The sequence below is a fragment of the Lissotriton vulgaris genome, chromosome 5, assembly GCF_964263255.1.
Source record: "Lissotriton vulgaris chromosome 5, aLisVul1.2, whole genome shotgun sequence".
NCBI lineage: Eukaryota > Metazoa > Chordata > Amphibia > Caudata > Salamandridae > Lissotriton > Lissotriton vulgaris.
Genome location: NC_141693.1, coordinates 828,740,550 through 828,752,924, shown reverse-complemented (window position 1 = coordinate 828,752,924; position 12,375 = coordinate 828,740,550). Strand labels below are relative to the sequence as shown.

The following is a 12,375-nucleotide window of genomic DNA, read 5'->3' as shown; positions in this document are numbered from 1 at the left end:
CTCAAACATATAGAACTCCCTGTAAATGATCTTAAAGGTTCACTTTTGATATTGCAAATCTATTGCTCACGACTTAAGTAAATGCAGTATCAGTAAAATGGTTTTCACTTTTAGTTTCCACTTTTGATGGCTTGGTAGTTAAGTTTGGCACCAGTGACTCAATTAAACATATTATGACAAAAATTGCCTTTATATATTTTACACTATTTTAAAAGTCAGTTGCCCCATTGAAAATGCCACACAAACTGCTAGAAAGTAGTTTCACCACTAATTATATTACTGTAAAATAACACAACTGGGCCAAAAGGTGAAAAAGAGATCCCTTTAAAAAGTCATTCGCACAACTTATAACATACAGTATAGTGACTGCATTAATGACCTCCCTTATTACTTATTATTATTATTATTAATTGTGTCTTGTTAAGCGCAAACAACCCAGAGGCCTCGTAGCGCTGTATTGTCTGAATCAAGAGAGGGCTAAGAGAGCCAAGTTAGGTGAAAAGGAGAGTTTTCAGATCCTTCCGGAATTTCAGCAGGTTAGATTCACTGCGAGGGGTACCAGGCAAGGAGTTCCAAGCCTTGGCGGCATTCCAGGAAAAGGATCGCCCGCCCCATCTAGCACGTTTGGTTTTGTTTATTGTGGCTAAGAAAGCTGTACTAGATCTCAGAGATCTATGAGGAAGATAAGGGGTCGCCAGAGAACAGATCATAGATGGAGCGGTCTTCCACATGGCCCTGTGCATGATGCACATAGATTTGAACAGAACTCTGGCCTTAATGGGTAGCCAGTGGAGTTTCTTCAAAGCTGCTGTGCCAGATTCTCGCCGGCTAAGGCCTAGGAGGAGGCGAGCAGCTGCATTTTGAGTAGTCTGGAGTTTCCTAGTGGTGGAGATAGGAGCCCCCAGGTATAGGGAATTTCCGTAATCCAAACGAGAAAGAATAATGGCTTGCACCATTATTACTCTTCTCATAACATATACTATGAGGTTTCTCACAGTACCATTCTATATATGTACATTGTAATGTATTGCAACAATTATATAGTACTTACTACCACTAAGAGGGGCGCTAAAGCTCTTGCGTACATGGGCAGCAAGCTACACCATATAGGGTGTGTGGCTGGAGGATGTTGTGCTTTTTGATCCTGTGTGGAGTTGTTGTCGTGTGTGATGCCTATCAATGTGCAGTTATGGTGTTAGGATTTCAGTGATTAGCAGTGTGATTGTGGAAGTGGTGTGAGAGAAAGGAGCGCAGTTGGGGGGTTTCACTAAGCTGCAGCTTTGAATCTCAGACAGCCACTTTAAGGTATTTAATAGACTGGTTACTGCACTGGGTTTTCCATTTTGAGATATTTTATTTTACGTTGATTTTCCTGAGCAGGCTTAGTTTGGATGAAGAGATGGTGGGAAGATCCGTTGAGATAAACTGGTACTATCATCCCATAACTGACTCTCATAGGGAGATGTCTAGAATCAGTCACAGTATATAGTTAATAGGAACCTACAGTGGTGGACTAAATTAGAATCCTCTGTTGGCCAGCAGTATGTTGCAGATCTCTTCATTTATTCCATGTCTGTTCAGTTAATAATGGGTAGTTTACTGCTGTGGACAGTTACAGTACAAGGTGAAGGGCATGACCCATAGCACAACTGTCTAGAGTGAAGTAGTATTAGGTATATATATTTAGCTTGTATATCATGGTATTCGTACTAATACAGACCAAGAGCGTTGTATATGAACTGACAATACTGTATAATACCCAAACTGGACAAGGGTCAACTCTTCATCACTTACCTGGATATAAAAGGTTTTGTGCTGGTTGTGGTGTTCCATATCCATGGACCTATTATTCTGGGTTAAAACCCAGGATTGGCATGATGTTGTTATCTTGGAAATAGCAATGTTTTCAACTTTCTTTTGAAAGTTCATGCTCCTGAATGCGTTGAATCTTGGCTGGGACTGAATTCCAGAGCTTGTATTGAGAAAACCATGTTGTATGTGGACTGTAAGATGGTATGACGATCCTTGTTGCACGCCCGGAGCACAGTGCACTATTTAGTATGTATGAATAAGTTGAATTTAGCTTGTGGACCTAGTGGTCCTTTTCCTTGGGGGGGGGGGGGGGGGGGTTCCTGTGGGCTATGGAAAGTGGCATTATTATTGCTTTTCTAGCTACAGGTAGAGAAAGTCTTGCAGCAGCATTATAAATTATTTGTATTTTGCATATAATAAAACTGGGGGCACCAAACTGAGTTGTTGCCGTAATCAAGGTTGGAAATTCCATGTGTGAGGATAACATATAGCTTTTGTTAGTATTCAAGGAATGGGTATATGCCACATAGTGTTTCCATTATGTTGAAAGTGGTGTTTGTGACCTTGTTGAAGTGGTTTTGAGACTTGGTCTGAATCCATGGTTACCCCTAGGTTTCTTACTTCTCTTGGTGTTGCTGAAGCGGCCTCAAGATCCTTGGGCTGTATGGTATTTTTGTCACTGCCTACAAGTCATGATCTTTGTCTTTGCATTGTTGTGCTTTCGTTGATTACTCATCATCAATGCATTTATGGTGCTAAGTCAGCTATCATGTTTTGAGTTGTTGTGTTTTTCTGATCCATCCATTCCTAGAATTATGTATGTGTCAGCTACATAGCTTCAACAGATGAAAATGAATGATCTAATCAGTCCTGGTAAGGTAATTAGGTATATGTTGAATAATAGGGATATATGATTTTTCCCGATGTGGACCTCTGTGAGGTGTATGAGAAGCTGATGTGGAAGATGGTAGGTATACTACGCTTCATCTTTGTCTGAGGAAGGAGGAAACCCATCTTAGATGAGTTTAGTAACATGTCGTGGTGAACTGTGACAAATGTTGCTGATGGGTCTAAAAGTGAGATCACTCCGTTCTTGTCCATGACGAGTGTTAGCTCACCCCAAATGAAAATGATGACTGACCCTGTGCTTTTACTGGTTTGTTGCTCTTATTTATTTTCCTCTGTGAACTTAGAAAATGAAGTAAACTGTGCTCTTTTACATATTTGCACTGGGAAACGGCCATTAGGTATTTCTTTGTGTTTGCTGGTTGAGGGGGCTTTCTGCCCATCCCAAGCAGCACAATCCCTGTCAGGGTAAAGCACAAAAGGTCACTAAATTACCCAGTGCTTACTGCACTGGTAGCTTGTCACAAATCAACCAATCAGGGAATTGTTAAGCATGCTACTCACCCATGAGGGTCTCAAGGTGCTGGGGGAGGGGAAGCAGCTCTGAGTCAGTCGAAGAGCTAGGTCTTGAGGCTCTTCCTGAAGGTGTGTAGGGTGGGGGAGCGTCTGATGTTGATCGGGACCTCGTTCCAGGTCTTTGCTGTGATGTAGGAGAAGGCTCTTCCACCCGCTCTGGTTCTGGTGATGCATGGGGTTTCTGCTAGGGTGAGGTCGGCGGACCAGAGGTTTCTGTTGGGTACGTGGAAGGAGACTCTTTCATTGAGGTATTTTGGTCCGGTATTGTGGAGGGATTTGTAGACGTGGGTGAGTAGCTTGAAAGCTACTCTCTTCTCGATAGAGAGCCAGTGGAGGTCACACAGGTGTTGAATGATGTGATCCTGTCATGGGATGCTGAGGACGAGTCTGGCAGCGGTGTTCTGCATGGTCTGGAGTTTGCGTAGTAGGGTTTTGTTATTTCCAGCAAGAGGGCGTTTCCGTAGGCAAGTCTGCTTGCGAAGAGTGCATGGGTGATGGTATTTCTGGATTCGGGAGGGGATCATTCAGTCAGGCTGTCGGGCTTAACTTGGAGGCAATTTGTAAAGTATTTATGCATCACTTAATAATAAATCGGAAACACAACATAAGAAAAATCCTATACCAATTTGGAAAATAGAGTACAATGTAATACATTATTTGACCAAAATAATTAAAATCCATTCAGTAGAATCGGAGATATTCTATTTTAAAGGCTTCAGTAAAAATGTCTAAAAGCACAACGTGCCAAGTATGGTTATCTGGTCACGCCGTACTGCTTCAAAGTAAGATGTTCAGGCTGCTCACCAGGCCTGGACTGGCCATAGCGGGCACGGGCAATCCCCCGGTGCGGCACACGGATGGGGGCCGGTTTTGGGCCCCTGGGGGCCGTTTTTACGGCCCTGTACCAAAATCGTCCAAAAACCGGCCCAGGCAAAGCGCTCGGCGGCACCTCCAACACCCCCCCTCCCCGAGTGGGGAGGGGGGGCCGGCCAAGCACTTTGCCAGGGCCAGTTGTAGTTCCCAGTCCGGCCCTGCTGCTCACAATGGAGTGCATGCCAGGTACAGGGACCAGGTTAGGCCCGCTGAGAATAATACCTTCGGTCCTTGATGTGAGGCATTATATCACACAGCATCAGTTCCGAGGAGCGATATGAGATCCTGCGTCGAGTTGCACAGCATTGGTTGCAATGAGGAGCTGTGAGTGCTTCAATGTCCCATGTTGAATTGCGTCACGCTGCATCGATTCCGATGAGAATATGCGATGATTGTTTCGAATTGCATTGGGCTTCGTCAGTTCCAATATGGACCATAGCCTGGCTGGCACAGTACCTTTATTTCCCACTTGCTAGGGTCCAGAACTGGGGGCACCGCTTGGGAGGTTCAGGATTCACTGTTGGCAGAATCCAGGTGCAGAGTTCACATAGCTTGTTGTGTCCCCGTAGCTCAGAACGGTAGGCCAGCTAGCTAGCCCTTGTAGTCACTCTGGTGGTCCCCAGTTCAACGTGCAGGTCTAGCCCTTGTTCCTCAGCCAGCATAGCAGTCATTCTTGCAGCAGGGACACCGGGCAGCAGAGCAGTTCTCCTTGCAGTAGGGCAGCAGAGCAGTCTTCCTTGCAGTAGGACAGCAGAGCATTCCTCCTTTTGAGTCTCCCATAGGTCCAGAAGTCATCTGGAGAGTTGGGTCTGTTGGCTCAATATTTATTTCTGATGCCAACTTTTGAAGTGAGTCATCAATACAAAACAATACACATGTAAAAAATATTTTTTAGACAATTATACACACAAAAGCAGTTTAAAGATTTCCTTTTCTTTGCTCAAGTTCTGACTTTTAACATGCCCTTCAGCAGCTTAATATCTTTTTGTTAATTTGTCGCTCCAAACCAACTGGGCCATGTCCAAACAGTGCTTCTACAGAGCTCAGGAAGAATTAACTTCTCCCATACCTCTAAAAATTATATAAACTCCAAGCTCCAGACATTTTATTTTTTTAAATGCACTTGTTTGATAAAAACCAAGTACTGACTCATTTCTAACCCTTTTCTTTTTATGGGTTCACCTCAGGACTTAAAACATATGAGCACTGGAAAAATAAAATGAAAGTTAAATCATTTGTTACCTTTCTCTGCACATACCAAACTCAATGACACACACACAACTTTTCTCACACCATATTACTTCTTGCGTTGTCTCATTCGCATTCCCTACTTTCACTGTGGGGCTTAGTTCTAATTAAAACTCTCCTAAACCCACTGTTCAAATTGGGTTCCTCCTGAAAAAGTATAAAGAATACCGACTTAAATATGCTAAAAAACTCACAATAATTCTAAAAGCCTTGACTACTTTATTCCGAAGGGGAAATTTCCGTTGAAGGAAGCTGCCACTTCAGAGAAATCAATCCATATTCTATACCTAAACAAAACATCTGTATTAATAAAAGCTTGTTATCAAATTTGCATCTATCAAGAACGCGTAAAATTCAAAAGGCAATCTCATCTGGTTAGCCTATGGACACAATTTTTTAAATTTTTACTGAAACCCAGAAGTCGGATACAATAAACTACCTCCTCTCCTGATTTGCAACAATGTTTATTCGGTATATTTTTATAACCCGAAGCCCGTAAAACTGCCTCTCATCACCATACTTGGCGATGTGACAATCACTGTCAGTACGTCTTCGTTAACAAGAGTTAGGCTAACCACGTACCTTCTTTTAGAATCCTTTTTCAAAATCTCCCTGATGAAGTTTAACATTCCGTTTCTCGAAAGGCTCGATGTGCCACACACATTTAAAATTGACTATTAGTATTGGGTGTGTTCATGAGTGCTTATGTACGGATGCCGGGTAGGACGATTTTTGGTGCACAATCTCGTTTTGTATGAAAAAACTTTGTGTAAAAAGACTTTATTAACAAAAACAACTAGCGCTCAATTTTTCAAAGTTGTTTTTCAACATTTGTATATCAACATGTAGGCAAAGAATTATGGGATTTGAAGTTTATTTTGTTAAATCACTTTATTGACAGAGTAAGTGTACTCTCAGCTGATAATGGCCCTTTTTACATTTGTATGTTGCCACATTGGGCCTCACATACACATGGTATTATGAGATAAATGACTGAGCAGGCACTAGTGGATGAAATATCTGACATTACTTGGGGTGGCAGGGGCGGCTTCTCGATGTTGGTGGAGCAGCGGTGCCCCACTGCCCTCTCACAGTGCGAAAAGCAGAAATATAAAATGGTATTCTAAATACCATTTTATGAATCTGCTTCTCGCACTGCGAGAAAGCAGAAGGCAGAGTCTGGTTTTGGGCAGGAGGGTGGGCAGGCCTGCTGGAGGGCAGGGGATGAGTGGCTTGCCCACTGTTGTGGGTGCTGATTGTTTGGTCGGTCCCAGGGGTGACCAAGCCAGTCATACGCACTCTGCATTTTCTCTATGTAGGCTGCATGCAGCCTACATAGAGAAAATGGCCTCCCCTTAGACGCCTGTGGGGTCTGTGTCCCAGAAAATCACAGGCCAGCCATTGCAGCATTGCGATTGGTTTAGGGGAGGGGAATGAGGTTGCCTGTGGCTGCTTCCTGTTGACACAGTCCGATGACACGGGATGGGCCGGCAAAGGTAAGTTAACGTAACTGTTTTAAATTAAACCCCCGCACAACCCTCTCCCCATGTGCCCCCTCACCAGCGAGTCATACCGGCCGCGAATAGGTGTTGGCATACTGCAGAGGATAATGTGTTGTCCAAATACAGAGGTAAGTGTACCAAATTCCTCCATCTGTGTAGTTCAAAGACAAAGATGTATTATTGAATGATAACAATATTTTGAAATTGAAAAAGAGACTCTGTGCCATCCTGATATCTGATATTCTAATCACTTATACATTTTGAAGCTCCATTTCGTTTAAAGCATCTATTGCTGTATTAACCTTCACAGTTAGATGTAAATATAAATTGTAAATTGATACTTGTATAGCGCACTACTCACCCGCAAGGGTCTCAAGGCGCTTGTACGAATACCGCTGTGGAACCCATCCTGGCTTTCCCTGTGAGGCGTCCACTCCTGGGCACCCCCAAGGTGGAGGCCAGGCATCCTTAGCGTTGTGGGGGCCGTAATGGAGATTAAGCAAGCTATTGCCCAGAGTTGCAGAGTGGGACTCCATGATTGGAATAGGCACCGAGGCGAGAATTATCAGGTCCGTGGAATTTTTGAGCCCAAGACCCGCCGAGGCGGGGAATTGAACCCTGGTCCCAGGCTAGACCTCTGCATCAGGGTCTGCCGCTCTAACCATTGAGCCACACTTCACTTCACTGAGCTTCTCTCTATAACAACCGTCTTTCCAGATCACCACCAGGAGGATCTTGACAGATTGCTGACAACACAGTCCAACTGAAATTATTTTCTGAATGTTTTTGAGTAATCCAGTAGTTGACCAATGGAGCACTTAGTTCTTTCTTGCAAACCCTTGATTTATGTTGAATTATTTGCTGTTGTACTACTTGATTGGTTTTACCAATATATAGTTTGTCACATGGACAAACCACCTTATAGACAACATGTTTGGATTTACAATTCGTAAATGTTTCATGTTTCCAAAGCATATTCTCATGTACGAATTAAGAGCCCGCAGTCGTCTGCTTGCAACAAATCACATTCCGCATCTGTGATGTCCTTCAAGAGGTGCAAGATTCCACATTGAAGCACAAAGTATTTCATTTTTTTATATTGTGCTCCTTTTTTAGCACAAAGAGAGATCTGTAAAGGATTGGTTCAATTTGGAAATGAAATGACAGTTCAGATTTATGATTTTTTTGAAGCTTAGTTTTTGTGCAATATGTTGATACAAGCACTTGCTGTTCTGACTTTGGTCGATCCTTTTTGTGGAGAAGATTCTCCCGTGGGGTCAACCAAGCTCTCTTCGTCGAAGGCTTCAACAATTTGCTTGGGTATCCACAGTCCTTCAATTTATTAATCAAATTGTTGGCATGAAAAAAGTAATCTGGTTTGCTGAAATAATTAGGCCTGATCCTTAAAAACTGGCCAACTTACATGTGGTCACGAAGACTGCGAGGATAATGGCTTGAATAATGTATGGCCTTATTTCTGTATGTTGGTTTGGAATGTAGTGTAGTCATTAGTTGTCCATTTGCTCTAATCACTTTTACATCCAGAAATGTAATCTTGGCTTAGTCCTGATGTAAACTGAATTTAATGACTGGTATCCTTTCATAAAGCCAACAATCGAATTGATGAAGTGTATCGTCTTGATCTGACCAAATGAAAAAGATGTCATAAATAAATCGTACCCATTTTCAAATCAGATGAATGGGATTGGTTTATCCTGAAAAATGACATTCTCTTCAAATTTAACCATATACAACATGGCTAGCTCTGGAAGAAAAAAGCATCACCACATTTAAAATAGTTATTTTTGAGGCAAATCCTGCCAAGTCTGTGATGAATTTTGTAGGGACCTGATGTGGTCTAGATCTTTTGTTAAAAAAACATTCAATAGCAGCAAGTCCATTATCTTGTGGTATCTAAAGTGTGAAGGGACTCCTTCCAGAAATGGCTTAAGGAACACATTTACATACTTAGCTATCAGTTCAAATACAGGGTCTCATCAAGAAACTAAATGGCGTCCTGTGGGAGTTGTTTGGTTTTTGTGCACTTTTTGGAGTAAATATAATACCGATTTATAAGTGGATTTGCTCTTTTCAAGTTCTCACTAGATAAAAAAGGTTATAGTTGCATCGGTACAAAATGTAGTAGGGGCCTGATTGTATTGAATATTGAAATAGTGCAAAGATTGTCCGTACAACAACTGGAAGGGATCCAGAACCTTAAAAATTAGATCAATGACAAGCAATCAAATAACCAACATAAAAACATTAAAAAGGAAATTGCAGAGTTTAGCAATGTCACCGTAAACCAAAAAAGCTCTACATTTGAAAAGAATAAAAAAGAATTTCAATTTAGAAGCAGTCTATCCTTATTTAGAACCAAATGTCTACTTAAGACCTGAGTCAAGGAGATTTTTTGCCAGAATATCAGTCAAGATAAGGCAAAATGTATGTCCTTTTCCGACACATCTTTGTCCCCAGTAGGTGAATCAGATACAGGAAAAGGTCCTTCAAACCAGAACCAACAGATAAGAAATCAACCATCATCCTCCTCTTTTTATATTAACCAGTGACCTTTTCTATCTTCAATCTCTCGAGCAGACCATTATCAAAAGCTGAAGAAAGTGTTTTAGAAAAAGGTCTCTCATTTGTACCAACGAGGAAAACTAATTTTGTGAAAAGGAAGGAAGAAGTCTTAGAATTTTGTAGGAAAACTCAATTAAAAGCATTTTGTCTACATAAAGATTTTACGCCAAATAAAGAAATACCTGGTTTTAGAAACTAATCATATTTTTGTCCGTCACCAAATACAATTCCTAAGGAGGTGTTAACCTTTGAGCATGCAGTACTATCAGCCATTTAAGATATGGATAAGAAAAAAAACTATGTGAAATATAATGTCTCTTGTGAACAAAGGGAAGCGTTGACTACATTAAAAAGTAATTCCTAAAGTGCAATCAAACCTGCGGACAAAGGGGATGTAATCATTATCTTGTCTACACAGGATTATAAAAAAGGAGAAAAATATATTAAATACAGAATTTTATTTAGAAAATGAAAGAAGATCCCACTAAATAGATTCAGGGAGAAACTGTGGAAATACTGAAACAGGGTTTTCATCAAGGCCTCATTGGATCGAAGGAGTATGAGTTCTTTAAAAAATCAATTCTATGTATACCAGTTTTATACTTACTCACAAAAGTGCACAAAAACCAAACAATTCTCCCGGGACACCCTATAGTTTCTAGATATGACTCTGTGCTTGCACCGATAGATAAGTATGTAGATGTGTTCCTTGAACCATTACTTAAGAGATACCATGGACTTTATTATTATAATTGAAGGATCAGAGTTCTGTAATACAAACCCAGAGACTTGTCACGTTTGATGATGACTCTTTATATACTCAGATACCACAAGAAGATGGACTGGCGGCTGTTGAATGTTTTTTGGACACAAGACCTAGACTACATCAGGTCCCTGCTAAATTCAACATACACTTGGCAATATTTGCACTCAAAAAGAACTATTTTATGTTGATGACATTTTCTTCCAAGTAAAGGGGACAACCATGGGATGTAACTGTGCACCAGAGCTAGCTGTGTTGTATAGTTTTTCAGAACAATCCATTCCATCATCAAATTTCAAAATGGGTACAATTTATCATTGCCATTTTTTTCATTTGGACAAGACAATACAATTCATCAATTCCATTGTTGGCTCAATGAAACAACACCAGCCATTAAGTTCAGTTTACATCAGGACTCCACCAAGATTACATTTCTGGACGTAGAAGTGATTGCAGCAAATGGTCAACTAAGGACTACACTACATTCCAAACCAACAGACAGAAATAAGGCCTTACATTATTCAAATACAAAAAGAACAATTGATGGACAGAATGCGGAACAATGCCATACATTCTCCCCAGTACAGAGATCTGGGCCTAAATCCATCATTTTGTTTGCTCCCCATTCCAATTTGAACCCAGCCATATGCAAATCAGTCTTGACCCTGCGCCCAATGGAAACAGTCCAGCCTGAACTGCCAGGCCAGGTCCTCCTTGGACTGGAAACATGCATCCTAGGACTGGTTTTGGGGTTTCACCCCTCGTCAGGCAGGAAAAACAACTTTGAAAAATGGAGCGTTAGTCGCTTTTGTTAGTAAAGTCTTTTTCAACATAAAGTTTTTTTATACAAAAGGTGAATGTGCACTGAAATAGCCCTACATGGCCATATGTACATAAGCACTCATGACCACACCCCCTGCCAGGCCAGTGAAGCTGCCAATACTAATAGTCGTTTTTAAATGTGTGTGGCACATCGGGCCATTCGAGAAACGCAACAATAAACTTCAGCAGGAAGCTCTTGAAAAAGGATTCTAAAAGGAGGTATGTTATTAGGTTAGCTCTTGTTGTTTATGAAGACGCACTGACAGTGATTGGCACATCACGAAGCACAGTGATAAGAGGCAGCTTTACAGGCATCAGGTATAAAAATAAACTGAAAAAATGTTGTTGCAGATCTGGAAAGCAGGTAGTTTAATATAAACCGACTTCTTGGTTTTTGTAAATGTTTAACAAACTCTACCCATAGGCTAACCAGATGAGATTGTCTTTTGAATTTTGCGCATTCTTGATAGATGCAAATTTGATAACAAGCTTTTATTAATACAGAGGTTTTCTTAAGGTATAGAATTTAGATGGATTTCTCTGACGGAAATATCCCATTTGGCATAAGTGAGTTGTCTTTCAGTCAAGGCTTTTAGAATTATTGTGACTTTTTTGCGTGATTTAAGTCGGTATGCTTTATAATTTATTAGGAGAAAACCTAGCTGAACAATGGGGTTACAAGAGTTTTGATTAGAACTAAGCCCTATGGTGAAAGTAGGGAATGTGAATGACACAATGCAAGAGGTAATAAGTTATGAGAAACGTTGTGTGTGTCTTGGAGTTTGGTATGTGAGGAGAAAGGTAACAAATGATTTTCCGTTCATTTTATTTTCACCGTGCTCATATGTTCTGAGCCCTGAGGAGAACCCATAATAAAAAGGGTTCAAAACACGTCATTACTCTGTTTTCATCAAACAAGTGCATTTCATATAACAAATTAGTGGAGCTTGGAGTTTATATAATTTTCAGTGGCATAGGAGCAGTTAATTCTCCCTGAGCTCTGTGGAAGCACTGTTTGGACATGGCCCAGTTGGTTAGTAGCGACAAATTAACAAAAAGATATTAAGCTCCTTTGGGCATGTTAAAAGTGAGAACTTGAGCAAGGAAAAGGAAATCTTTACAGTGTTTTTGTGTGAATAATTGTCTAAAAAATGTTTTTCACATGTGAATTGTTTTGTATTGATGCACATTTTAAATATTTGTTTGTCATTTGAATATGTTAGTATATGTTTGTCTAGTATAAGTACAATTCAAAGAAGTCACATTTTATTCAAAGAGATTTTTGGGGAATTGGAATGGTTCAGATACGTTTTGTGAACTGGATCGTGCAAGACAACTTAAAAACGTGTT

General features: G+C 40.8%; 1 protein-coding gene across 1 annotated transcript in view; it reads left to right on the top strand.

Moving 5' to 3' along the window:
• TLL2 (tolloid like 2) overlaps window positions 1–12,375 on the top strand; it is a 2,097,051-nt gene that overhangs the window by 1,180,795 nt on the left and 903,881 nt on the right. The window lies entirely within an intron of this gene.